The sequence below is a fragment of the Hippopotamus amphibius genome, chromosome 7 (genome assembly GCF_030028045.1).
Source record: "Hippopotamus amphibius kiboko isolate mHipAmp2 chromosome 7, mHipAmp2.hap2, whole genome shotgun sequence".
Taxonomy (NCBI): domain Eukaryota; kingdom Metazoa; phylum Chordata; class Mammalia; order Artiodactyla; family Hippopotamidae; genus Hippopotamus; species Hippopotamus amphibius.
Genome location: NC_080192.1, coordinates 76,899,740 through 76,926,190, shown reverse-complemented (window position 1 = coordinate 76,926,190; position 26,451 = coordinate 76,899,740). Strand labels below are relative to the sequence as shown.

General features: G+C 37.7%; 1 protein-coding gene across 7 annotated transcripts in view; it reads left to right on the top strand.

Annotated features, from left to right (window-relative positions):
* TSGA10 (testis specific 10) overlaps positions 1-26,451 on the top strand; it is a 117,316-nt gene that overhangs the window by 37,171 nt on the left and 53,694 nt on the right. The gene's annotated exons all lie outside the window — the stretch shown is intronic.

The window sequence follows — 26,451 nt, the reverse complement described above, 5'->3', positions numbered from 1 at the left end:
CATTATAATAGATGTGTAGTGATATCTTATTGTTTTAATTTGCAATTCTCTAATGACAAATAATGTGGAACATCTTTTCATATTATTATTTGCCATCTGTATATCTTTGGTGAGGTGTTTATCATTTAAATGTTCTTAACCAATTGTAATTTGCAGTGGCTTCTGCTTTAGATGAGCAGATCTTAGTTGTAACTCTCTGAATTTGCCTTATTTTTCAGATTTTGGGATAGTGATTTGTCCTACAACTCACTACTCTGATGTGTCCAAGAAAAGTCTTTGATTATCAATCTGTTCTTTTTTTTTAATTAATTATTTTTTTTAGCTCTTTATTGGAATATAATTGCTTTACACTCTTGTACCAGTTTTTGAGGTACACCAAAGTCAATCAGCTGCATTTATACACATATCCCCATATTCCCTCCCTCCCATGACTTCCCCCCACCCTCCCCGTCCTGGTCCTCTAAAGCATCACCCATCATCGGGTTGATCTCCCTTTGTTATACAGCAACTTCCCACTGGCTATCTATTTTACAGTTGGTAGTATACATATGTCTATGCTACTCTCTCACTTCGTCCCAGCTTCCCCTTCGCCCCCCGCCCCTCCAGCCTCATGTCCTCCAGTCCATTCTCTGCATCTGCATCCTTATTCTTGTCTTGTCCCTTTTTTTTTTTCCTGTAACGATGGGAATGATGGCTTCTAAGCTCTTTCCATGTCAGGGTTAAAACCAGAAGTCCCACAATTTATTTTTATTTATTTATATGATATTCTACAACCTTGCTAAATATACCTTTTAGTTCTAGAAGCCTTTTTATAGATTCCATTCAATTTTCTACATAGATAATTAGATCATCTGCAAATAAAGACCTTTTTGCTTTTTCATTCTGAATGCTTTTTTTCCCTTTTATTTTTCTTGCCTTATTGCCTTACTGGCTACAACAACCAATAATTTGTTGAATGGAATTGGTGAAGTGGACATGCTTGTCTTGTTCCACATCTTAGGGGAAGCATTTAGAATCTCAGCAGTTAGTATGATGTTAGCTACATCTTTTTCCTAGGTGTCTTCTATCAGAATGAAGAGGTTTCTTCTATTCATAGATTACCAAGAGTTTTTTTCAGAGTGGATGTGCTTTGTCAAATTGGCTAGGGTATATTATACTTTTTTAAAATTTCTGGTCTCAGTTAACTAATGCCTTGTTTAAAATATTTTTAACTCTATTTTTATAATTGAGACTGGCTAATAATCTGCCAATCTTGGGGCTTTTTAAAATCAGATTTTGTTATCAAAGTGATATAAACTTTATAATAATCTTTCCAATTCATTTTGTCTTCTTTCATTATCTGGCATAATTTAGTACTTACCAGTGAAACCATTTGGGTCTCAGTTTTTCTTTAAGGGAAGGTTTTATTTTATTTATTTAATGGATAAAGGAACAATGAGAAATTTCTTCTTATGCCTTTCAGTATGTATATTTTTGAGGCAGTTGTCTATTTTCTCTAAATTTTAAAACATTTTTAGAATAATGTTGTATACACTGTTGTGTCAATATTTTAATGTCCAGAGAATCAATAGTGATTTGCTCTTTTTCTAGTCTGTTGTTCTTAGTCTTTTCAAAGAACCAACTTTTTGATTTTGTGACCCTCCCTATTGTTTGTCTTATTATTTTGTTAACTTCTGTTCTTTATTATTTCCTTCCTTGTATTTTCTTTGTTTATTTAAAAAATTTTTTAAGATGGATGCTTACATTTATTACTTTTAAGTCTTTTTTCTCATATAAATATTTAAGGCGATAAATTCTCCTCAAAATCCTTCTTTTAATTTAACCTGCAAGTTTTGCTATATACTTCTTTCTTTATAAAATATTTTCAAATTTCCATTATGACTTCTTATTTGATTCATTGGTTATTTTTTAAGTATGATTTTAAATATCCAAAAACACAGTGAATTTTCCCTCTTTGTGACTGATTTCTTGCTTAATTACATTGTTTTGTTAACATACATATTAGATTTCAAATTTCTGAAATTTGTTGTTCTCTACTTTTATGGTCAATTTTTGGTAATGATCTGTGTATACTTAAAAAATTATAAATTCTGCAATAGTTGGTACAGTGTTTTTATGTTTGTCCCTATATTTGTACTAAATGTTGTGTCTCATTTACAGGAATCTCATTGAAAGAGTTGCCTAAACTTCTGGCTCCAATGTCTCACTTCTTGTTTTCTCTTGAACCTACAGTAATCTGCCTTTCTCCCTCACCATGCTATCAAAACTTCTTTTCAAGGTAATATTTACTTTCATGTTGCTCAATTCAGTGGTCAGTTCTCAGTCTTCATTTTATTTGACCCATTAACAACATGGGACAAAGTTTATCACTTGTGTTCTCTCTCTCAACTCCTTTAAACACTTTTTTCATTTGGCTTCTGAGATATCATGCTCATTTGGTTTTTCCCTTTATCTCTATAGCTGTCCTATTCAGTCTTTCCTGCTAGTTCTTCCTCATCTCCATGACCTCCAAGTGTTGGGCGTGTCCCTGACTACTTCTCTTTTGCATCTATACTCATCCCTAGGTGATCTCATCTACTCTCATGTATTAACTCTTGACTCTCAAATGTATATCTGTAGCCTGGACTTCTCCCTTGAACTGTAAACTTGAATATCCAACCACCATCTTGTCATCTTCACTAGGATGTCTAAGAGGCATCTCAAGCCTGAGTTTCTGCTGTTCAACACCCTTCCCCCTCAATACACACAAACCTGCTCTTTCAGTCTTCTCATCTCAGTCAAGGGAAACTCCATTCATACTGAAACCTTCAAGTGGTCCATGATTTCTCTTTTCATATACCCATATCCAATCCAGTTGATTTTTGTCTTCAAAATGTATCCAATAGCTTTGCGTTTGTCACCACCCCTATTGCAGCCTTGCTGGTACTGAAGGGTATTTTTGCTCGGTAGAGAATTCTAAAGTTTGGGAATTATTTTTATTTTAACACTTTGATGATACCCTTCTACTATCTTTTGACTTTCATTATTTCTGCTGAGAAGTCAGCTGACAGTTTATTTTAATAGGTCAATATCTTTATAATGCACTTGCATTTATCATACTTTTAATATTTACATGTACAGAAGGCAAAGAATTATAATGAACGTATTCAGGAGCTACATAATTCATCTACATTCAGTATAGTTAAAATACCATTGTATTTGTTTTCTGTTTTGTCAGTTGATGGAAAAAGTTTAAGTTTATCCCACTTGTGAACTCCACTTATTGGAAGTTGAGTCCTGAGCACAGTTCAGCACATGCCTAGGTTTCTATAACTCTAAACTGAGGTTTCATAGTGTTCAGGACAAATCAGCCAGAAAGAAATGCATCTATTGATGTTTAGGTTTCATTGCCAATAAAGAAAAAACAAAACAAAACCAAAACCAAACCCCAGGTTTCAAAACCAATACTCATTTTCCGTGTTTCTATACTGCTTACATGAACTTTTCTTTCTAAACAAGTATATTTTAGTAGTATAAGTTCTTCTGTTTGGATTTCTGTGTCAAATAAATCAACACTTGTAAAAATCGGGAGTGTTTCCAGAATATTTCCTAGAAGCATATCATTAAAAAGAAAGGTCTCTATGTCTGCATTTGGGCATTAAGCATCTCTAAGTCCAAGAAGTTAGAATTTCCCATTAAGTTGAATGATTGATAGAGCTATCTGTTACTAAAAATTTAGTTTGGGTGTCTGTGTCCAGTGATTCCAAGACTGGTTTGGTTTGAGTTTGGGTATCTGAAGCTGAAAAGATTTCAATGTTAAAATCTAATCTGGGTAACATATTCTGGAAAATACAAAAGAATCAAGAAAAAAATCTGGAACTAATAAGCATTTATAACAATGTTGAAGGACACAAGATTAATATACAGTCAATTGCTTCCCTATTTACTAGCAAAGAAGAAGTGGAATTTGAAATTAAAAACATTTATATGAGCACTCCCAAAAGATATACTTAAGTTAAATCTAATGAACTTTGTGTAAAATTTACATGAAGAAAACTACAAAACAGGTGAATGAAATCAAAGAAGAGCTAAATAAATGAAGAGTTATTCCATGTTCATAGAAAGGAAAACTTAATACTGTCAAGATGTCAGTTCTTCCCAACTTGATCTGCAGATTCAATGCAATTCTAATCAAAATTGCAGCAAGTTATTTTGTGGATATCAACAAATGGATTCTACAGTCTACATGGAGAGGTAAAGAATTGAAAGATATTGAAGAAACACATTTGAAGTATTGACAATACCTGACTTAAGACTTACTGTAAATCTACAGTAATCAGGACAGTGTGGTATTGGCAAAAGAATAGACAGATCAATGGAACAGAATAGAGGGCCCAGAAATAAACTCAGATAAATATGGCCAAGTGATCTTTGACGAAGGACCAAAGGCAATACAATAGTGCAAAGACAGTCTTTTCAATAAATGGTGCTGGAAAAACTGGACATCCACGTGCAAAAACAAGAAAAACAAAAAACAAAGAATCTAGACACACTGCACCCTTCAAATTAACTCACAATGAATCACAACCCAGTGACAGGGCAAGAATAAAGATGCAGATATAGAGAACGGACTTGAGGACATGGGGTTGGAGGGGGGGTGAAGGGGAAGATGGGATGAAGTAAGAGTGTAGCATTGACATATATACACTACCAAATGTAAAATAGATAGCTAGTGGGAAGCTGCTGCATAACATAGGGAGATCAACTCGAGGATGGGTGATGACTTAGAGGGCTGGGATAGGGAGGATGGGAGGGAGTCACAGGAGGGAGGGGATATGGGGATATATGTATACATACAGCTGATCCACTTTGGTGTACAGCAAAAACTGGCACAATGGTGTACAGCAATTATATTCCAATGAAGAGCTTAAAAAATGGATCACAGACCTAAATGTAAAATGCAAAATTATGAAACTTCTAGATGACAACAGAGAAAACCTAGATGACCTTGGGCATGGTGATGACTTTTTAGATACAACACCAAAGGCACAATCCACGAAAGAAATAATTGATAAACTGTACTTCATTAAAATTGAAGACTTCTACTTTGCACAACAAAATGTCAAGTAAATAAGAACACAAGCCACAAACTGGGAGAAAATATTTGCAAAAGACGCTTCTGGTAAAGAACTGCTATCCACAGTTCAACTTCAGAAAGACAAACAACTTGATTAAAAAATGGGCAGCAGAATTGAATAGACGTTTTTGCAAAAAAGACATACAGATGGCTAACAGGTATATGAAAAGATTCTCAACATCGTTAATCATCAGAGAAATGCAAATTAAAACCACAGCGAGATACCACCTCACACCTGTCAGAATAGCTATTATCAACAAGACCACAAACAACAAGTGCTGGCCAGGATGTGGAGAAAAGGGAACCCTTGTACACTATTGGTGGGAATGGAAATTGATGCAGCCACTATGGAAAACAGTATGGAGGTTTCTCAAAACACTCAAAACAGAAGTACCATATGACCTAGCAATTCCTCTCCTGGGTATGTATCTGAAGAAAATGAGAATACTAATCTGAAAAGATACATGCAGCCCAATGTTCATAGAATCATTGTTTGTAATTGCCAAGATACGGAAAAAACCTGTGTCCATCAACAGATGAATGTATAAAAAGATGTGGCATGTATATGTGTGTGTGTGTGTGTGTATACACACATACAATGGAATACTACTCAGCCATAAAAAATGAAATTTTGCCATTTGCAACAACATAGATGGACTTGGAGGGTATTATGCCAAGTGAAATAATCAGACTATAAATGGCAGGTAACCTTTAACAATTATGAATCACTATGTTTTACACATGAAGTTTATATGATATTGTACATCAACTGTACCTCAATAATAGGTTATGCAAAATATACAAAGAACTTTCAAAAAACTCAACAGTAAGAAACCACTCACTTAAAAAAAATGGACCAAAGACCTTAACAGACATCTCACCAAAGAAGTTATATAGGTGGCAGATAAGCATATGAAAAGATGCACCACATCATATGTCATCTGGAAATGCAAATTAAAACAATGAGATACCATTACGTACCTATTAGAATGGCCAAAATTGGAAACACAGCAAATGCTGGTGAGGATGTGGGTCAATAGGAACTCTTATTCATTGCTAGTGGGAATTCAAAATGGTATACTTTGTAAGGCTGTTTGGCAGTCTCATACAAAACTTAATATACTCTTATGATCCAGCAATCATGCTTGTTGATAGTTACCCAAAGGAGTTGAAAATGTATGTCCACACAAAAACCTACACGTGATGTTTATAGCAGCTTTAATCATAATTGCCCAAATTTGGAAGCAGCCAGAATCTATTCTAGGACTCTGAGCTGGAGATGGCAACTGTATGACAGATCCCATATTAATGTCATTCTGAGAACCTTCACTATCTGATTTCTGGCCAAATTACCTGACAAGAAATTTTCCAAAATTACTCTAAAAATCTATCATTTGGATCTGATTATGTCATTCTGTGAAGGAAGCATTCTATTCTGTGCACTGAGGTTTATAATAGGTGCAGATTTCTCATCTTGAATTTTAAGTGTTAGAGTCATGCTGAGGCAACAAAACATGAATTTCAATCTCTGCTATCAAACTGTTGCTTGTAATATTTGTTAAAATGCTGAATGGAAACTATAAAAAACCATCACCATACATTACAGCTTGGTTTATCACTGCTGTCATCTGCAAAATTTTCTATTTCACCGGTTTGAGTTTCTCTGGAGAGTCTACCTGATTATAAAGAATTATCTGTAAAAGCATTATTTTGAGTGTCTCTGAATGAGTGTCTTCCTTAGAAATGGGCAAAAATGTATATACATCTGAGCACTAATGGAGAGTGCAACTTGAGAACCAAATGGTAATTTGTTTTGAGAAGACCATACAGAGGAATTGGGGGAATCATACTACATGGCAGAACTGTGATTTTTTAATACCTCTTACTAAGGCTGCACAGAGGAGCTGGTTTTAAGCCCCAAAATAGGAGTTTGAAAAAACCACATTAGGTAGTTTAACCAAAGTCCCTTTGGGCTTTGGTAAAAGCAACTCCTAAACACATCTTGAACAAGTTTTCTTACATTGGAGGGCCTGTTTTCTGATACCGGAGTTAGAAGGGTGTGCAAAGGAAGCCACCAGCTTTATTTCTAAAGTTTCTATTTCTCCAATGTCAGTTTTCAGCGTGGGTTTATTGGTCAGTGATTTAAAGGTCTGATTTGAGAACTTCTGATTATGCATGTGCTTTTCCATTTTCCTTTTTCTTACTAGATGTATTCTTGTGTTGTGCAGGGGTCTTATGGCTATTTTGAAAAATATGTGGCTGCAATGTAGTTTAACAGGGTAAGGATGACCACAGTCTTTACTGGAAAGTTTTACCACATCCTCTGCTCATCTTTTCAGGACTCATTCATTATCATATTGATACACTTATTACGCTTACGGTTCTTATTTTAGCATGCATTTTTGTTTTTTGCTTGAACTCTTTTTTTTTTTTTATCTTTATTGGACTGTAATAGCTTTACACTGTTGTGCCAATTTCTGCTGTACAACAGAGCAAATCAGCTGTATTTATACATATATCCCCATATCTACTCCCTCTTTAGCCTCTCTTCTGAGCCTCCCTCCCACCCTCCCTATCCAACCCCTTTAGGACATCAACAATCATCGAGTTGATTTCCCTGTGTTAGGCAGTTGCTTCCCACTAGCTATCTATTTTACATTTGGTAGTATATAAATGTCAATACTGCTCTTTCACTTTGTTCCAGTTTCTCCTTCCCCACCTCCCCATGTCCTCAAGTCTGTTCTCTACATCTGCGTCTTTATTCTTCCTCTGCCACTGAGTTCATTAATACCATTTTTTAAGATTCCATATATATGTGTTAGCATACAGTATTTGTTTTTCTCTTTCTGACTTACTTCACTCTGCATGACAGACTCTAGGTCCATCCACCTCACTACAAATAACTCAATTTCATTCCTTTTTATGGCTGAGAAATATTCCATTGTATAATATGTGCCACATCTTCTTTATCCATTCATCTGTCGATGGGCATTTAGGTTGCTTCCATGTCCTGGCTATTGTAAATAATGCGGCAATAAACATTGTGGTACATGTGTCTTTTTGAGTTATGGTTTTTTCTCTGGGTATATTCCCTGTAGTGGGATTGCTGGGTCATATGGTAGTTCTATTTTTAGCTTTTTAAGCAACCTCCATACTCTTTTCCATAGTGGCTGTACCAATTTACATTCCCACCAACAGTGCAGGAGGATTCCCTTTTCTCCACCACCTCTCCAGCATTTATTGCTCCTAGATTTTTTGATGATGGCCAATCTGACTGGTGTGAGGTAATACCTCATTGTGGTTTTGATTTGCATTTCTCTAATTATTAGTAATGTTGAGCACCTTTTCATGTGTTTGTTGGCCATCTGTATGTCTTCTTTGGAGACATGTCTGTTTAGATCATCTGCCCATTTTTGGATGGGGTTGTTTGTTTTTTTTTGACATTGAGCTGCATGAGCTGCTAATATATTTTAGAGATTAATCCTTTGTCAGGTGCTTCACTGGCAAATATTTTCTCCTACTCCAAGGGTTGTCTTTTTGTCATATTTATGGCTTCCTTTGCTGTGCAAAAACTTTTAAGTTTCATTAGGTCCCATTTGTTTATTTTTGTTTTTATTTCCTTTACTCTAGGAGGTGGGTCAAGAAAGATCTTGCTGTCATTTATGTTATAGAGTGTTCTGCCTATGTTTTCCTCTAAGAGTTTTATAGTGTCAGGCCTTACATTTAGGTTTTTGATCCACTTTGAGTTTATTTTTGTGTATGGTGTTAGGGAATGTTCTAAATTCATTCTTTTACAAGTAGCTGTCCAGTTTTCCCAGCACCACTTATTGAAGAGGCTGTCCTTTCTCCATTGTATATCCTTGCCTCCTTTGTTGAATATAAGGTGGCCATATGTACGTGGCTTTATCTCTGGGCTTTCTATCCTGTTCCATTGATCTATATTTCTCTTTTTGTGCCAGTAGCATACTGTCTTGATTACTGTAGCTTTGTAGTATAGTCTAAAGTCAGGGAGCTTGATTCCTCCAGCTCCATTTTTTTCTTCTCAAGATTGCCTTGGCTATTCAGGGTCTTTTTTGCTTCCATATAAATTGTATGATTTTTTTGTTCTAGTTCCGTGAAAAATGCCATTAGTAATTTGATAGGGATTGCATTGAATATGTAGATTGTTTTGGGTAGTATATTCATTTTCACAATGTTGAGTCTTCCAATCCAAGAACATAGTATATCCCTCCATCTGTTTGTGTCATCTTTGATTTCTTTCATCAGTGTCTTATAATTTTCTGCATACAGGTCTTTTGCCTCCTTAGGTAGGTTTATTCCTAGGTATTTTATTCTTTTTGTTGCAGTGGTAAATGGGAGTGTCTTCTTAATTTCTATCTCTGATTTTTCATTGTTGGTGTATAGGAATGCAAGAGATTTCTGTGCATTAATTTTGTATCCTGCAACTTTACCAAATTCTTGATTAGCTCAAGTAGTTTTCTGGTGGCATCTTTAGGTTTTTCTATGTATAGTACCATGTCATCTGCAAACAATGACATTTTTACTTCTTTTCCAATTTGGATTCCTTTTATTTCTTTTTCTTCTCTGATTGCTGTGGCTAAACCTTCCAAAACTATGTTGAATAATAGTGGTGAGAGTAGACATCCTTGTCTTGTTCCTGATCTTAGAGGAAATGCTGGGCTTCCTAGGTGGCGCAGTGGTTAAGAATCCACCTGCCAATGCAGGGGACACGGGTTCGATCCCTGCTGCAGGAAGATCCCATATGCCGCGGAGCAACTAAGCACATGTGCCACAACTATAAAGCCTGAGCTTTAGAGCCCGTGAGCCACAACTATTGAGCCCATGTGCTGCAACTACTGAAGCCCACATGCCTAGAGCCTGAGCTCCACAACAAGAGAAGCCACAGCAATGAGGAGCCCGCGCACCACAATGAAGAGTAGCCCCCACTCACTGCAACTAAAGAAAGCCCACGCACAGCAAAAAAGACCCAACACAGCCAATAAAATAAATAAATAAATAAACAAACAAATTTTTTTTTAAAAAAGAGGAAATGCTTTCAGTTTTTCACCATTGAGAATGATGTTTGCTGTGCATTTGTCATATATAGCCTTTATTATGTTGAGGTAGGTTCCCTGTATGCCCACTTTCTGGAGAGTTTTTATCATAAATGGCTGTTGAATTTTGTCAAAAGCTTTTTCTGCATCTATTGAGATGATCATGTGGTTTTTCTCCTTCAATTTGTTAATATGGTGTATCACATTGATTGATTTGCATATATTGAAGAATCTTTGCATTCCAGGGATAAACCCCACTTGATCATGGTATATGATCCTTTTAATGTGCTGTTGGATTCTGTTTGCTAGTATTTTGTTGAGAATTTTTTCACCTATGTTCATCAGTGATATTGGCCTGTAGTTTTTTTGTGACTTCTTTGTTTGGTTTTGGTATCTTGGTGATGGTGGCCTCACAAAATGAGTTTGACCATGTACCTCCCTCTGCGATATTTTGGAAGAGTTTGAGAAGAATAGGCGTTAGCTTTTCTCTAAATGTTTGGTAGAATTCGCCTGTAAAGCCATCTGGCCCTGGGCTTTTGTTTGTTGGAAGATCTTTAATCACAGTTTCAATTTCAGTGCTTGTGATTGGTCTGTTCATATTTTCTGTTTCTTCCTGGTTCAGTCTTGGAAGTTTGTACTTTTCTAAGAATTTGTCCATTTCTTCCAGGTTGTCCATTTTATTGGCATATAGTTGTTTGTAGTAGTCTCTCATGATCCTTTGTATTTCTGCAGTGTCAGTTGTTATTTCTTTTTTCATTTCTGATTCTGTTGATTTGAGTCTTCTCCCTTTTTTCCTGATGAGTGTGGCTAATGGCTTATTTTGTTTATCTTCTCAAAGAACCAGATTTTAGTTTATTGATCTTGCTTTGTGTCCTTAATTTCTTTTTCATTTATTTCTGATCTGATCTTTATAATTTCTTTCCTTTTGCTCACTTTGAGATTTTTTTGCTCTTCTTTCTCTAATTGCTTTAGATGTAGGGTTAGGTTGTTTATTTGAGATTTTTCTTGTTTCTTGAGGTAGGATTGTATTGCAATCAACTTCCCTCTTAGCACTGCTTTTGCTGCATCCCATAGGTTTTGGGTTATATTTTCATTGTCATTTGTTTCTAGGTATTTTTTAATTTCCTCTTTGATTTCTTCAGTGATCTCTTGGTTATTTAGTAGAGTGTTGTTTAGCTTCCATGTGTTTGTGTTTTTTACAGTTTTTTTTTCCTGTAATTGATATCTAGTCTCATAGCATTGTGGTCAGAAAAGATGCTTGATATGATTTCAATTTTCTTAAATTTATTGAGGCTTCATTTGTGCCCCAAGATGTGATCTCTCCTGGAGAATGTTCTATGTGTGCTTGAGAAGAAAGTGTATTCTGTTGCTCTTGGATGGAAAGTCCTATAAATATCAGTTAAGTACATCTGGTCTAATGTGTCATTTAAAGCTTGTGTGTCTTTATTTAATTTCTGTTTGGATGATCTGTCCATTGGTGTAAGTGGGATGTTAAAGTCCCCTACTATTATTGTGTTACTATTGATTTCCCCTTTTATGACTGTTAGCATTTGCCTTATGTATTGGGGTGCTCCTCTGTTCGGTGCATAGATATTTACCAATTGTTATATATTCTTCTTGGATTAAGCCCTTTATCATTATGTAGTGTCCTTCTTTGTCTCTTGTAATAGTCTTTATTTTAAAGTCTATTTTGTTTGATATGAGTATTGCTACCCCAGCTTTCTTTTAATTTCCATTTGCATGGAATATCTTTTTCCATCCCCTCACTCTCAGTCTGTCTGTGTCTCTAATTCTGAAGTGTGTCTCTTGTAGACAGTTCATGTGTATGGGTCTTGCTTTTGTATCCATTCAGCCAGTCTGTGTCTCTTGGTTGAAGCATTTAATCCATTTACATTTAAGGTAATTATCAATCTGTATGTTCCTATTACCATTTTCTTAATTGTTTTGGGTTTGTTTTTGTAAGTCTTTTCCTTCTCTTGTGTTTCCTGCCTAGAAAAGTTCCTTTAGCATTTGTTGTAAAGCTGGTCTGGTGGTGATGGATTCTCTCAGCTTTTGCTTGTCTGTAAAGCTTTTAATTTCTCCTTCAAATCTGAATGAGATCCTTGCTGGGTAGAGTAATCTTGGTTGTAGATTACTTTAAATATATCCCTTTACTTCCTTCTGGCGTGTAAAGTTTCTGCTGAAAGATCAGCTGTTAGCCTTATGGGGGTTCCCTTGTATGTTATTTGATGCTTTTCCCTTGCTGCTTTTAATATTTTTTCTTTGTATTTAATTTTTGATAGTTTGATTAATATGTGTCTTGGTGTGTTTCTCCTTGGGTTTCTCCTGTGTGGTACTCTGTGCTTCCTGGACTTGATTGACTATTTCTTTTCCCACATTAGGGAAGTTTTCCACTATAATCTCTTCAAATATTTTCTCATACCCTTTCTTTTTCTTCTCTTCTTCTGGGACCCCTATAATTTGGATGTTGATACGTTTAATATTGTCCCAGAGGTCTCTGAGACTGTCCTCAATTCTTTTCATTTTTTTTTAATTTATTCTGCTCCATGTCAGTTATTTCCACCATTCTATCTTCCAGGTAACTTATCCATTCTTCTGTCTCAGTTTTTCTGCTCTACATTCCTTCTAGAGTGTTTTTAATTTCAGTTATTGTGTTGTTCTTCACTGTTTGCTTGCTGTTTAGTTCTTCTAGCTCCTTGTTAAACATGTCTTTCATTTGCTCCATCTGTGCCTCAAGACTATTTCTGAGATATTGGATCATCTTTACTATCATCATTCTGAATTCTTTTTCAGGTAGACTGCCTATCTCATCTTCATTTGCTTGGTCTTGTGGGGTTTTACCTTGTTCCTTCATCTTCTGCATCTTTCTCTGTTTTCTCATTTTGTTTAACTTACTGTGTTTGGGGTCTTCTTTCCTCAGGCTGTAGGGTCGTAGTTCTTCTTAACTCTGTTGTCTGTCCCCAGTGGGGAGGTTGGACCAGTGGATTGTGTAGGCTTCCTGGTGGTGGGGACTGGTGCCTGTGTTCTTGTGTGTGGAGCTGGATCTTATCCTTCTGATGTGCAGGGCCACGTCTGTTGGTGTGTTTGGATGTGTCTGTGGGCTTAGTATGACTATAGGCAGTCTGTCTGCTAATGGGTGGGGTTATGTTCCTATCTTGCTTGAGGTATCCAGGGCTGGAGCTTGTTAGCCTTTGGTTGGAGTTGGATCTTAGTGTTGAGAATGAGACCTCTGGGAGAGCACTTGCTGATTAATATTCCATGGGGTCGGGAGTTCTCTGATGGCCCAACGTCCTGGACTTAGCTCTGCTGCCTTGGAGGTCCAGGGTCGACCCCCAGCCGGGGCACCTAGCTGCTGGAAGCTGCACAGCACAGAGAAAAAGGAGGAAGAAAGAGAGAAAAGAAAAAAAGAAAAAAAAGAAGAAAGGAAAAGAACAGACAAATCCCCAAGACAGGTGGTAAAAGCAACACTAAGCAGCCAAAATCACACAAGGAGATGTACACACATGCACTTACAAAAAGAGAAGAAAAGAGAAGAGGAAAAGAAGAAAAGAAAAAGAGAAAACAAAGAAGGGAGTAATCAATAAACAAACCCACATACAAATATATACAGTAAAGATTAAACTAACAAATACATAAAACCAGGCACAAGTCAAACATACCAGGAAGTACTCCAATACTTCTAGGTAGGTCTCTGCACCAGCCGTGGGGAGGACTGTAGAGAGCTCAGACTGTGATCTGGTATTAGTCCTGTGTGTGTTTGCCCCCACAGTCCACAGTTGCCAAGTCTATAGCCTGTATTGTAGAAACATTATCCATTCAGGTAATCCACAGATGCAGGGTCTATCAAGTCTATTGTCGGTATTAAATCTGCTCCTCGTGTGGCTGTTTCCCTTTCTCTTTGGTCCTACAGTCCCCAGGAATCAGTTTCGGTTTTGGTCCCTTCTCTGCATCTGGGCTGCTCTCAGGAGTCGGTTCCCCATCCAGGCAAGAGGGGGCGAAAGAGGGTGATTGGGGCTCACTTGCAGATTCAGGCTGAGGTGGGGGAGGGAGAGATATGGCAGTCTAATTGAGATTTGCTGGAGTGCTTGCAGCAGCAGAGGTTGGTGTGAGCCTGAGGTGTGCCATGCGTTCTCCCAGGGAAGTTGGTCCTGAATGCAGGACCCTTGGCATTTGTGGGCTGCACCTGCTGCCAGGAGGGTGTGGCCAATGACCTGCCTTACACACAGGACCCTTGGTGGCTGTGGCAGAAGGCTCTGTGTTCCACTTTAGCAGCCGCAGCTCGTGGAGGTACTCGCGCCTGTGCTGCTCTGCAGCCTGTGGGTTTGCAGAGCTGCAAGCTTCTCTTGAGCTCCCCAAAACAAAGGTCTCCTGCCTCTCTGTCAGGCCCAGGCTTTTCCCCAGACTCCCTCTTGGCTAGCTGTGGCGCACTTGCCCCCCAGGCTGTTTTCATGCAGCCAGCCCCAATTCTCTCCTGGTGTCTGTTCTCCAAAGCCCAAGCCTCAGCACCCAGCCCATACCTGATGCTGTGGGTGAGCAGGCTAGCGTCTCAGGCTGGGGAGTGCTGCTTGGCTCCAGTCCTCCGTGTAGGAATCTTTCCACTCTGCCTTCCATGCACCTGTTGTTGCTGTCTCCTCTGGGGACTCCGAAGCGCCCCCTGTCCGTCCCTGCCCTTGAGGGGGCTTGCTAGTGTGTGGAAGCTTTTCCGCCTTCACAGCACCCTCCCAGAGGGGCATGTCTCCTCGGGATTCCTTTATTCCACCCCCTCTTTTTTTTCTTTTGCACTACCCAGTTACATGGGGATTTTCTTGCCTTTTTAAAAGTCTGAGGTCCCCTGCCAGTGTTCAGAAGGTGTTCTGTAGGAGTTTTTTCACAAATAGATGTATTTTTGATGTGTGTGGAGGAAGGTGATCCCCACGTCTTACTCCTCCACCACATTCCTGTCTCCCTAGCATGCATTTTTTTGGGGGGGGTACACCAAGTTCAATCATCTGTTTTTATACACATATCCCCGTATTCCCTCCCTTCCTTGACTCCCCCCCCTCGAATCCCCCCCACCCTCCCCGCCCCAGTCCTCTAAGGCATCTTCCATCCTCGAGTTGGACTCCCTTTGTTATACAACAACTTCCCACTGACTATCTATTTTACAGTTGGTAGTATATATGTCTGTGCTACTCTCTCGCTTCGTCTCAGCTTCCCCTTCACCCCCTGCCCCCTCCCAAACCTCGAGTTCTCCAGTCCATTCTCTGTATCTGTGTGCTTGTTCTTGTCACTGAGTTCATCAGTACCATTTTTAGATTCCGTATATGTGAGTTAGCATACAATATTTGTCTTTCTCTTTCTGACTTACTTCACTCTGTATGACAGACTGTAGTTCTATCCACCTCATTACATATAGCTCCATCTCATCCCTTTTTATAGCTGAGTAATATTCCATTGTGTACATATATATATATATATATATATATATATATATATGCCACATCTTCTTTATCCATTCATTCGTCGATGGGCATTTAGGTTGCTTCCATGTCCTGGCTATTGTAAATAATGCTGCAATAAACATTATGGTACATGTTTCTTTTGGGATTATGGTTTTCTTTGGGTATATGCCCAGAAGTGGGATTACTGGATCATATGGTAGTTCTATTTGTAGTTTTTTAAGGAACCTCCAAATTGTTTTCCATAGTGGCTGTACCAACTTACATTCCCACCAACAGTGCAGGAGAGTTCCCTTTTCTCCACACCCTCTCCAGCATTTGTTGTTTCCAGATTTTGTGATGATGGCCATTCTGATCGGTGTGAGGTGATACCTCATTGTGGCTTTGACTTACATTTCTCTGATGATGAGTGATGTTGAGCATCTTTTCATGTGCTTGTTGGCCATCTGTATGTCTTCTTTGGAGAAACGTCTGTTTAGGTCTTCTGCCCATTTGTGGATTGGGTTATTTGCTTTTTTGGTATGAAGCTGCATGAGCTGCTTGTATATTTTGGAGGTTAATCCTTTGTCCGTTGTTTCATAGGCAACTATTTTTTCCCATTCTGAGGGTTGCCTTTTAGTCTTGTTTATGGTTTCTTTCACTGTGCAGAAGCTTTTAAGTTTCATGAGGTCCCATTTGTTTATTCTTGATTTTATTTCCATGATTCTAGGAGGTGGGTCAAAAAGGATCTTGCTTTGATGGATGTCATAGAGTGTTCTGCCTATGTTTTCCTCTAGGAGTTTTATAGTGTCTGGCCTTACATGTAGGTCTTTAATCCATTTGGAGTTTACTTTTGTGTATGGTGTTAGGAAGTGTTCTAATTTCATTCTTTTACATATTGCTGTCCAATTTTCCCAGCACCACTTATTGAAGAGGCTGTCTTTTTTCCATTGTATATTCATGCCTCCTTTGTCAAAGATAAGGTGCCCATATGTGTTTGGGCTTACTTCTGAGTTCTCTATTCTATTCCATTGATCTTCCTTTCTATTTTTGTGCCAGTACCATACTGTCTTGATCACTATGGCCTTGTAGTAGAGTTTGAAGTCAGGAAGCCTGATTCCACCAACTCCATTTTTCCTTCTCAAGATTGCTTTGGCTATTCGGGGTCTTTTGCGTTTCCATACAAATCATAAGATCTCTTGCTCTAGTTCTGTGAAAAATGCCACTGGGAATTTGATCGGGATTGCATTGAATCTGTAAATTGCTTTGGGTAGTACAGTCATTTTCACTATGTTGATTCTTCCAATCCAGGAACATGGTATGTCCCTCCATCTGTTTGTGTCGTCTTTGATCTCTTTCATCAATGTCTTAGAGTTTTCTGCATACAGATCTTTTGCCTCCTTAGGCAGGTTTATTCCTAGGTATTTTATTCTTTTTGTTGCAATGGTGAATGGGAGAGTTTCCTTAATTTCTCTTTCTGCTCTTCCGTTGTTAGTGTATAGGAATGCAAGAGATTTCTGTGCATTAATTTTGTATACTGCTACTTTACTAAACTCATCAATGAGTGCTAGCAGTTTTCTGGTAGAGTCTTTAGGGTTTTCTATATATAATATCATGTCATCTGCAGAGAGTGACAATTTTACTTCTTCTTTTCCAATTTGGATTCCTTTTATTTCTTTTTCTTCTCTGATTGCTGTGGCTAAAACTTCCAAAACTATGTTGAATAATAGTGGTGAGAGTGGACACCCTTGTCTTGTTCCTGTTCTCAGAGGGAATGCTTCCAGTTTTTCCCCATTGAGAACGATGTTGGCTTTTGGTTTTTCATGTATGGCTTTTATTATGTTGAGGTAATTTCCTTCTATGTCCATTTTCTGGAGAGCTTTTATCCTAAATGGATGTTGAACTTTGTCAAAAGCTTTTTCTGCATCTATTGAGATGATCATATGGTTTTTATCCTTCAAGTTGTTGATATGATGTATCACGTTGATTGATTTGCGTATATTGAAGAATCCTTGCATCCCAGGGATAAACCCCACTTGATCATGGTGTATGATTTTTTTTAATGTGCTGTTGGAGTCTGTTAGGTAGTATTTTGTTGAGGATTTTTGCATCTATATTCATCAGTGATATTGGTCCGAAGTTTTCTTTTTTTGTGACATCTTTGCCTGGTTTTGGTATCAGGGTGATGGTAGCCTCGTAGAATGAGTTTGGGAGTGTTCCGCCTTCTGCAATATTTTGGAAGAGTTTGAGAAGGACAGGTGTTAGCTCTTCTCGAAATGTTTGATAGAATTTGCCCGTGAACCCATCTGGTCCTGGGCTTTTGTGTGTTGGGAGATTTTTAATCACTGCCTCAATTTCTGTACTTGTGATTGGTCTGTTCGTGGTTTCTATTTCTTCCTGGTTCAGTCTTGGAAGATTGTATTTTTCTAAGAATTTATCCATTTCTTCCAGGTTATCCAATTGATTGGCATATAGTTGCTTGTAGTAGTCTCTCATGATGTTTTGTATTTCTGAGGTGTCCGTTGTTACTTCTCCTTTTTCATTTCTAATTCTGTTGATTTGCATCTTCTCCCTTTTTTTCTTGATGAGTCTGGCTAATGGTTTATCAATTTTGTTAATCTTCTCAAAGAACCAACTTTTAGTTTTATTTATTTTTGCTATTGCTTCCTTCCTTTCTTTTTCATTTATTTCTGCTCTGATCTTTATGATTTCTTTCCTTCTGCTCACTTTGGGGTTTCTTTGTTCTTCTTTCTCTAGTTGTTTTAGGTGTAAGGTTAGGTTGTTTATTCGATCATTTTCTTGTTTCTTAAGGTAGGATGTATTGCTATAAACTTCCTTCTTAGAACTGCTTTTGCTGCATCCCATAGGTTTTGGGTTGTTGTGTTTTCATTGTTGTTTGTTTCTAGATATTTTTTGATTTCCTCTTTGACTTCTTTAGTGATTTCTTGGTTGTTTAAGAGTGAATTGTTTAGCCTCCATGTGTTTGTATTTTTTGCAGTTTTTTTCCTGTAATTGATATCTAGTCTCATGGCGTTGTGGTCTGAGAAGATGCTTGATATGATTTCAATTTTCTTGAATTTGCTGAGGTTTGATTTGTGACCCAAGATGTGATCTATCCTGGAAAATGTCCCGTGTGCACTTGAGAAGAAGGGGTATTCTGTCGTTTTTGGATGGAATGTCCTATAAATATCAATTAAGTCGAGATGGTCTAATGCGTTATTTAAAGCTTGTGTGTCTTTATTTATTTTCTGTTTGGATGATCTGTCCATTGATGTAAGTGGGGTGTTCAAGTCTCCCACTATTATTGTGTTACTGTCGATGTCCCCTTTTTTTTTTTTTTTTTTTTTATTTATTTTTTGGCACACGGGCTTAGTTGCTCCGCGGCATGTGGGATCTTCCTGGAGCAGGGATCGAACTCATGTCCTCCGCTTTGGCAGGCAGACTCCCAACCACTGCGCCACCTAGGAAGCCCTCGATGTCCCCTTTTATAGCTGTTAGCATTTGCCTTATGTATTGAGGTGCCCCTATATTGGGGGCATAGATATTTACCATTGTGATATGTTCTTCTTGGATGGATCCCTTGATCATTATGTAGTGTCCTTCCTTGTCTCTTTTAATAGTCTTTACTTTCAAGTCTAATGTGTCTGATATGAGTATTGCTACTCCAGCTTTCTTTTGACTTCCATTTGCATGGAATATCTTTTTCCATCCCTTTCCTTTCAGTCTATATGTATCCCTTGGTCTGAAGTGGGTTTCTTGTAGGCAGCATATAGAAGGGTCTTGTTTTTGTATCCATTCAGCCAGTCTGTGTCTTTTGGTTGGAGCATTTAATCCATTTACATTTAAGGTGATTATTGACATGTGTGTTCCCATTACCATTTTCTTAACTGTTTTGTATTTGCATTTGTAGGTGTTTTCCTTTTCTTGTGTTTCCTACTTAGAGAAGTTCCTTTAGCACTTGTTGTAAGGCTGGTTTGGTGGTGCTGAATTCTCTTAACTTTTGCTTGTCTGGAAGGGTTTTGATTTCTCCCTCAAATCTGAATGAGATTCTTGCTGGGTAGAGTATTCTTGGCTGTAGGTGTCTCTCTTTCAGGACTTTCAGTATATCCTGCCATTCCCTTCTGGCCTGCAGAGTTTCTGTAGAAAGGTCAGCTGTTATCCTTATGGGTTTTCCCTTATATGTTATTTGTTGCTTTTCTCCTGCTGCTTTTAATATTTTTTCTTTGTGTTTAATTGTCATTAGTTTGCTTAATATGTGCCTTGGTGTATTTCTCCTTGGGTTTATTCTGTATGGGACTCTCTGTGCTTCTTGGACTTGGTTAATTATTTCCTTTCCCATGTTGGGGAAGTTTTCCACTATAACCTCTTCAAATATTTTCTCAGACCCTTTCTTGTTTTCTTCTTCTTCTGGGATGCCTATAATTCGAATGTTGGTACGCTTAATGTTATCACTGAGGTCTCTGAGGCTGTCTTCTATTCTTTTTATTCTTTTTTCTTTTTCCTGCTCTGTGGCGTTTATTTCCCCCATTCTATCTTCCAACTCACTTATTCGTTCTTCTGCCTCAGTCATTCTGCTGGTTATAGCATCTAGAGTATTTTTAATTTCAGTTATTTTGTTATCCATTGCTGTTTGTTTTTCTGAGTTCTTATGAACTGTTTCTTGTACTTTATTTTGTTATCCAGATTTTGTATCATTTTTACTATCATTACTCTGAATTCTTTTTCAGGCATTTTTCCTATTTCCTCCTCATTTATTTGGTCTTGTGGGTTTTTTTCCTGCTCCTTTGCCTGCATGGTGTTTCTTTGTTTCCTCATGGTTGTCCAGACTTTTGGGCCTGCTTGTCCTGGCAATTGAGGTGTTTATAGAAGACTGTCCAAGCCTCAGACTAATGTCCAAGTATTGGATTAAACAAATGCTAAGTCTAGGAAACACATACATGTATAAGACACACAATTACTGAATCCATTAGGACATAAGGCTCTGGAAAGACCTGACAGAATCCCAGTGTGCTATCAGCTATTCAGAGAGAAACCCAACAGAAATTGACAACTGAAACAGAACAAATCAGAGACAAAAGCAAAAGCAAACAAACAAACAAATAACACCTTACACATACAAACACTAATCCAGGGAGATTTTGTAAGCTAGGATCAAATATAGAAAAGAGCTGGAGTACCACCAGACAGAATGGAGATTCTCAGAATGAAATTAGACAATTGTACTAAGAACTAAGATAAAGACAAAAACCTAATATTAAATACCAAGGTGGTGCGTCATCTGGAGAATAGTGCAAGGAGTCTGAGCAGATTGATAGTGTTGCTTATAAGTATGTTAAGATAAAATAAACTTAAAATGCTGGAAGAAAGGGGAACAGAAGAGTGTAGTGTGATTGGAAATATGCAAATAAAAAGAAAGGAATAGAAATTTTTAAAAGATAGGGATGAAAGGAAAGTATGAGAGATATATTGTCCGTACTACCAAAAACTTAGCTAGATATAGAAGTATATAAAAAGGCAAAAAAAGAAAAAAAAAAGAATAAAAAATATCATTAAAAAATTATGTTATGAAACTTATAGATCCCTTAGGGCTAAGATCGTATTTAATAAAGAAAAACAAAAAGAGAGAAAAAGAAAAAAAAAAATCCAGAACTGATCCCAGAATGGACCAGTTCAATAGGAATTGATACTAATATTTCTGTTACCTTAGAGTCTCAGCTGTAAGTGTCCTTCTCCTCGCTTTGGGTTTTTTTGCATTATTCTGTGACCAGCAGAGGTTCTTTTATTGTCCGTCTGTAAGCCTCGGTGTGTGGGGAGGGAGAGGGTACAATAGTGGCTCCTTCCCCTGGGAGTGAGTGAGCAGTGGCGCACTGTTGTTTCAGTGGGGCTTGGAGGTGCCTGTTGCAGAGGGACGCTGGTAGCTCAGGCATAAACAGAAAGTCTTAGAGTTGGGCCTCTCTCGGGTTTTTTGTTGTTGTTGTTGTTGTTGTTGTTGTTGTTTTCTCTGTAGCCTCCCTTCCAAGGGGTTTTAATCTAGCCCTGCTGGAGTGCCTGAGGGCACTTGTTATCCCTGAGCTCCTTAGGCGGCCCATGGGCTTCTCTCCACTGCCTGTTGCAGAGGCACCGAAAGAGAGAGAGAGAGGCTATGCGCACGGCTCCCCAGCCCCCCACCCCCCCACCCCTCCCCGTGAGCCTGCAGCCTCCAGCTGCCATCATGGCCGGGCAGCTCTCAGAGGCAGGCACTCCTCGCGGTGGACCTCTTCCCTCCTGTCCTCTCGGTCCGTCACCTTACTGGCAACAATGTTTCTCACCCTGAACTGGCTCCCCAGTTCCCACGCTCCTGCTCCTGGACCCTCTGTTGAGCTGTGGATCGACGTCTTGGTCCGGGAACGCTAAGCTGCGCTGCGGACCCTCCGTATGTTTCTCACTCCCTCCAGTCTGCCACAGCTCCGCCGCTTCACCCTCTTTGAGCCCTCGTAGATGTCTCCCTACCGGTTATGTCGGGCTCCTTGCGGTCCTTTCTGGTGTCCGAGGCCGTCTGCTGGCGTTCAGCTGGTTCTCTGTGGGAATTATTGGGTCCTTCGGTGCATTCCCAATGCATCTGTGGAGAGGGATGCATTCCACGTCCCTCTACTTCGCCACCATCTTTTTCCTCCTAGCATGCATTTTTTAAAAGAATTTTAAATTGAAGTATAGTTGATTTACAACATCATGTTAGTTTTAGGGGTATAGCACAGTGATTCAGGTATATATGTTGAGTATTGGTCCCTGTGCTATACAGTAGGTCCTTCTTGGTTATCTATTTTATATATAGTAGTGTGTATATGTTGTATATGTTAATCCCAACCTCCTAATTTATCCCTTCCACCACCCCCTTTTCCCCTTTGGTAACTATAAGTTTGTTTTCTATGTCTGTGACTCTTTCAGTTTTGTATATAAGTTCATTTGTATCATTTTTTTTAGATTTCACATATAAGCAATATCATATGATATTTATGTTTCTCTGTCTGGCTTCCTTAACTTAGTATGATCATTGCTAGGTCCCACCATGTTGCTGCAAATGGCATTATTTCCTTCTTTTTTCTGGCTGAGTAACATTCTATTGTATATGTATATATACCACATCTTTTTTATACATTCACCTGTCAATGGACATTTAGGTTGTTTCCATGTCTTGGTTATTGTAAATAGTACTGCAATGAACACTGGGGTGCATGTATCTTTTCAAATTATGCAGGATCATGCAGTAGCTCTATTTTTAGTTTTTATGGAACTTCCATACTATTCTCCGTAGTGTCTGTACCAGTTTACATTCCCACCAACAGTGTAGGAGCGTTCCTCTTTCTCCATACCCTCTCCAATATTTATTAATTGTAGACTTTTTGATGATGGCTATTCTGTCTGGAGTGAGGTGATACCTCATTGTAGTTTTGATTTGCATTTCTCTAATAATTAGCGGTGCTGAGCATGTTTTCATGTACCTTTTGGCCATCAGTATGTCTTCTTTGGAGAAATGACTGTTTAGATTTTCTGCCTATTTTTTTGATTAGGTTGTTTGTATGTTTGTTTTGATATTGAACTATATGATTAGCATGAATTTTTAAAGTGTTGTTTTACAAGAGGAAAGCTAAGAAAATATTCTTTTGGGGTATTTGAAGGGATTCTTCTTGGCCTACAGTAAAAGTTAACTACATTTCCAAATGTTTTCTTATCATTGACTTACTATGCCATTCTGCAGGCATTGGTATTTTTTTCCCAGTTGCATACTGAATGAGGGTTATCAGGTAGGATCTTGTAACAATCAGGTATAGTGCACAGAATGTTGGTCTCCATTGTCAAGGGCAGCTCTCCACCAAAAGCCAGGTAAGCTCCTGGAACCCAAGGGACACAGTGGTGGTTCTCCTCATAGCTTCCTGGGTAGCCAAACTGTTTTCCTAAGCTATTTTACCATTTTACATTCCCACCAGCAGTTCATGAGAGTGCTAGTTGCTTTATATCCTTGTCAACACTTGATATTATCTGTCTTTTTACTTTAGTAATACTAGTGGGTGTGTAGTATCTTTTTTTTTAAACTTTTTTTATATATATATTTATTTATTTATTTTATTTTATTGGCTGTGTTGGGTCTTCGTTGCTGCACACAGGCTTTCTCTAGTTGCAGAGAGTGGGGGCTACTCTTCATTGTGGTGCACTGGCATCTCATTGCGGTGGCCTCTTGTTGCAGAGCACAGGCTCTAGGTGCGTGGGCTTCAGTAGTTGCAGCACATGGGCTCAATAGTTGTGGCTCACAGGCTCTAGAGCACAGGCTCAATAGTTGTGGTGCACGAGCTTAGTTGCTCCATGGCATGTGGTATCTTCCTGGGGCAGGGATTGAACCCATGTCCCCTGCACTGGCAGGAGGATTCTTACCCACTGTGCCACCTGGAAGTCCTATAGTATCTTATTGTAGTTTTAATTTGCTTTTCTCTGTTGCTCAGTGATATTGATTACCTATTCATTTACTTATTTGCCATCCATATATCTTCTTTAGTGAAATATCCATTAAAGTATATGCCCATTTTTTTTGTTTGTTTATTCCTTTATTATTCACTTACAAAAGTCTTTTATATGGTCTAGCTACAAATTCTGTGTCAGATATATGTTTTGCAGATATCTTGTCCCAGTGTATAGCTTGCCTTTTTATTTTTATCAATGTCTTTTGATGAACAAAGTTTTAAAATTTTGATGAAGTACATTATATTGAAATTATTTTTCATTTATATAATTTTTTCTTTTCTTTTTTTTTAAAGAAACCTTTGCCAAATCTAAGGATATGAAAAGTTTTTGCTATGGAAGTATTGTACATTCAGTTCCTGACCACTGCAATAAAGCAAATATCACAATAAAGCAGGCATACAAATTGTTTGGTTTCCTATAAAAGTTATGTTTATACTATAGTCTCTTAAGTGTGCAACAGCATTATGTCTAAAAGAAAGCAATGTAATACCTTAATTTAAAAAAACTTTATTGCTAAAAAATGCTAACTATCATTTGAGCCTTCAGCAAGTCATAATCTTTTTGCTGGTGGAGGGATTGAAATATATTGAAAATTACCAAGATGTGACACAGAGACGTGAAGTGAGCAAATGTTGTTGGAAAAATGGTGTTAATAGATTTGTATGATGAAGAGTTGCCACAAACCTTCAATTTGTAAAAAACACAGTATCTGCAAAGTGCAGTCAAACAAAATGCAATAAAATGAGGTATGCCTGTGTAAGAAACAAAATTAATTTTTGCATATTGCTCTTGTATTTTGCAGTCTTGCTATACTCACTTCTTAAGATAGGTTTTTTGGTAGAGTAGGATTTTCTACATAGATTATCATGTTGTCTGTGAGTAAAGAGAATTTTGCTTCTTTTTCCAATCTGAATGTCTGTTCTTTCTTTTTCTTGCCTTATTGCACTGGCTAAAACCTCTGGTATAATGTTGAATAGAAGGATGATAACAGTCATCCTTGTTTTATTCTTAATCTTAGTAGGAAAGCATTCAGCCTTTCACCATTATGATGTTTGCTATAGACTCTTTGTAGTTGCCTGTTATTAGGTTGAAAAAGTTCTCTTCTATTCCTAATTTGCTGAGAGTTCATATGAAGAGTGGATATTGGATTTTTTCAAATGCCTATTCTGCATCTATTGATTCAGTCAAATGGCTTTTTTCTCTTTTTTTTAGGGTGTTAATATGGTAAATTGTATTAATATTAGATCATAAACCAACCTTGCATTCATGAATTAACTCCAGCTGGTCATGGTGTATATTCTTGGATTTGATTTACTAAAATTGGTTAAGACTTTTTACATGTATGTTTTGATTTCTCCCAAAAGCATTATAGTTTTATGTTAGGTCTTTTGTATATGGTGTGGTGTAGGGGGTCAAGATTCATTTTTTTTCCTACATGGCAATTCATTTGTTCCAATACCAGTTGTTTCCTTTTTCTGTTGTATTGCTTTGACGTATTTGTTGAAAATTAATTGACTGAGTAACTGTGGGCATCTTTCTGGCCTGTCTATTATGAGTACTATAATGTCTTAAAGTCAGATTTGTGAAGTCTTCTAACTTTTCATTTTGTATTTTCCATTTATTTGTCCTTTTATACTTCATTCTGAGAAATATCCTCAATTTGGCCTTTCATTTTGCTAACTCATTTATCAGCTATATTCGTTCTGCTATTTACATTTTAAAACATTTTCAGCTACTACATTTCTCATACTTGTTACATCTGTTTTTTCCCATGGTACTTTTTCCATATTGCTAATATCTTTTTATTTTAATATATTAATTAGTCTAATTTTAAAATTTTGATCTGTTTCTTCTAATATAATTACTACTGCTGGATTCTGTAATCAGTATATTTTGTTTCTTTTGGAATGACTTGTCTTTTCAAATGTCATTTTGGCCCGTGAACACATTTTTCCATCAAGATATGTTAGTGTGTCATACAGTGCTTTTGGGGGAACAGCCTCATTGGGTTCACACTGTGGCTGATGGAAGAGTCCTAAGATGGAAAAGACACCATAAAATTGCAACCACTTTTTGTCTCACATAACACTTACTTTGTCATTTTTTTCACCTTTTGCCCGCTGGGTGAAGCAGCAGTAAAAGGTGCTCCATAAGAACCTTGGCTGCATATTGGAATCAAATGAGGAGCTTTAAAAAAAAAAATAGTGATTCCTAATTCCCACCCTGAGATTTTTATTTGGTTTAGCTGTGCAGCCTGGATTTGGAATTTGTTTTACTTCTTAAAATTAAAATAATTTAGGGTTAAAGGAAATTGCAAAAATACAGAGATCCCTTCACCTAGTTTCTCCCAGCGATTACATTTTATATAACT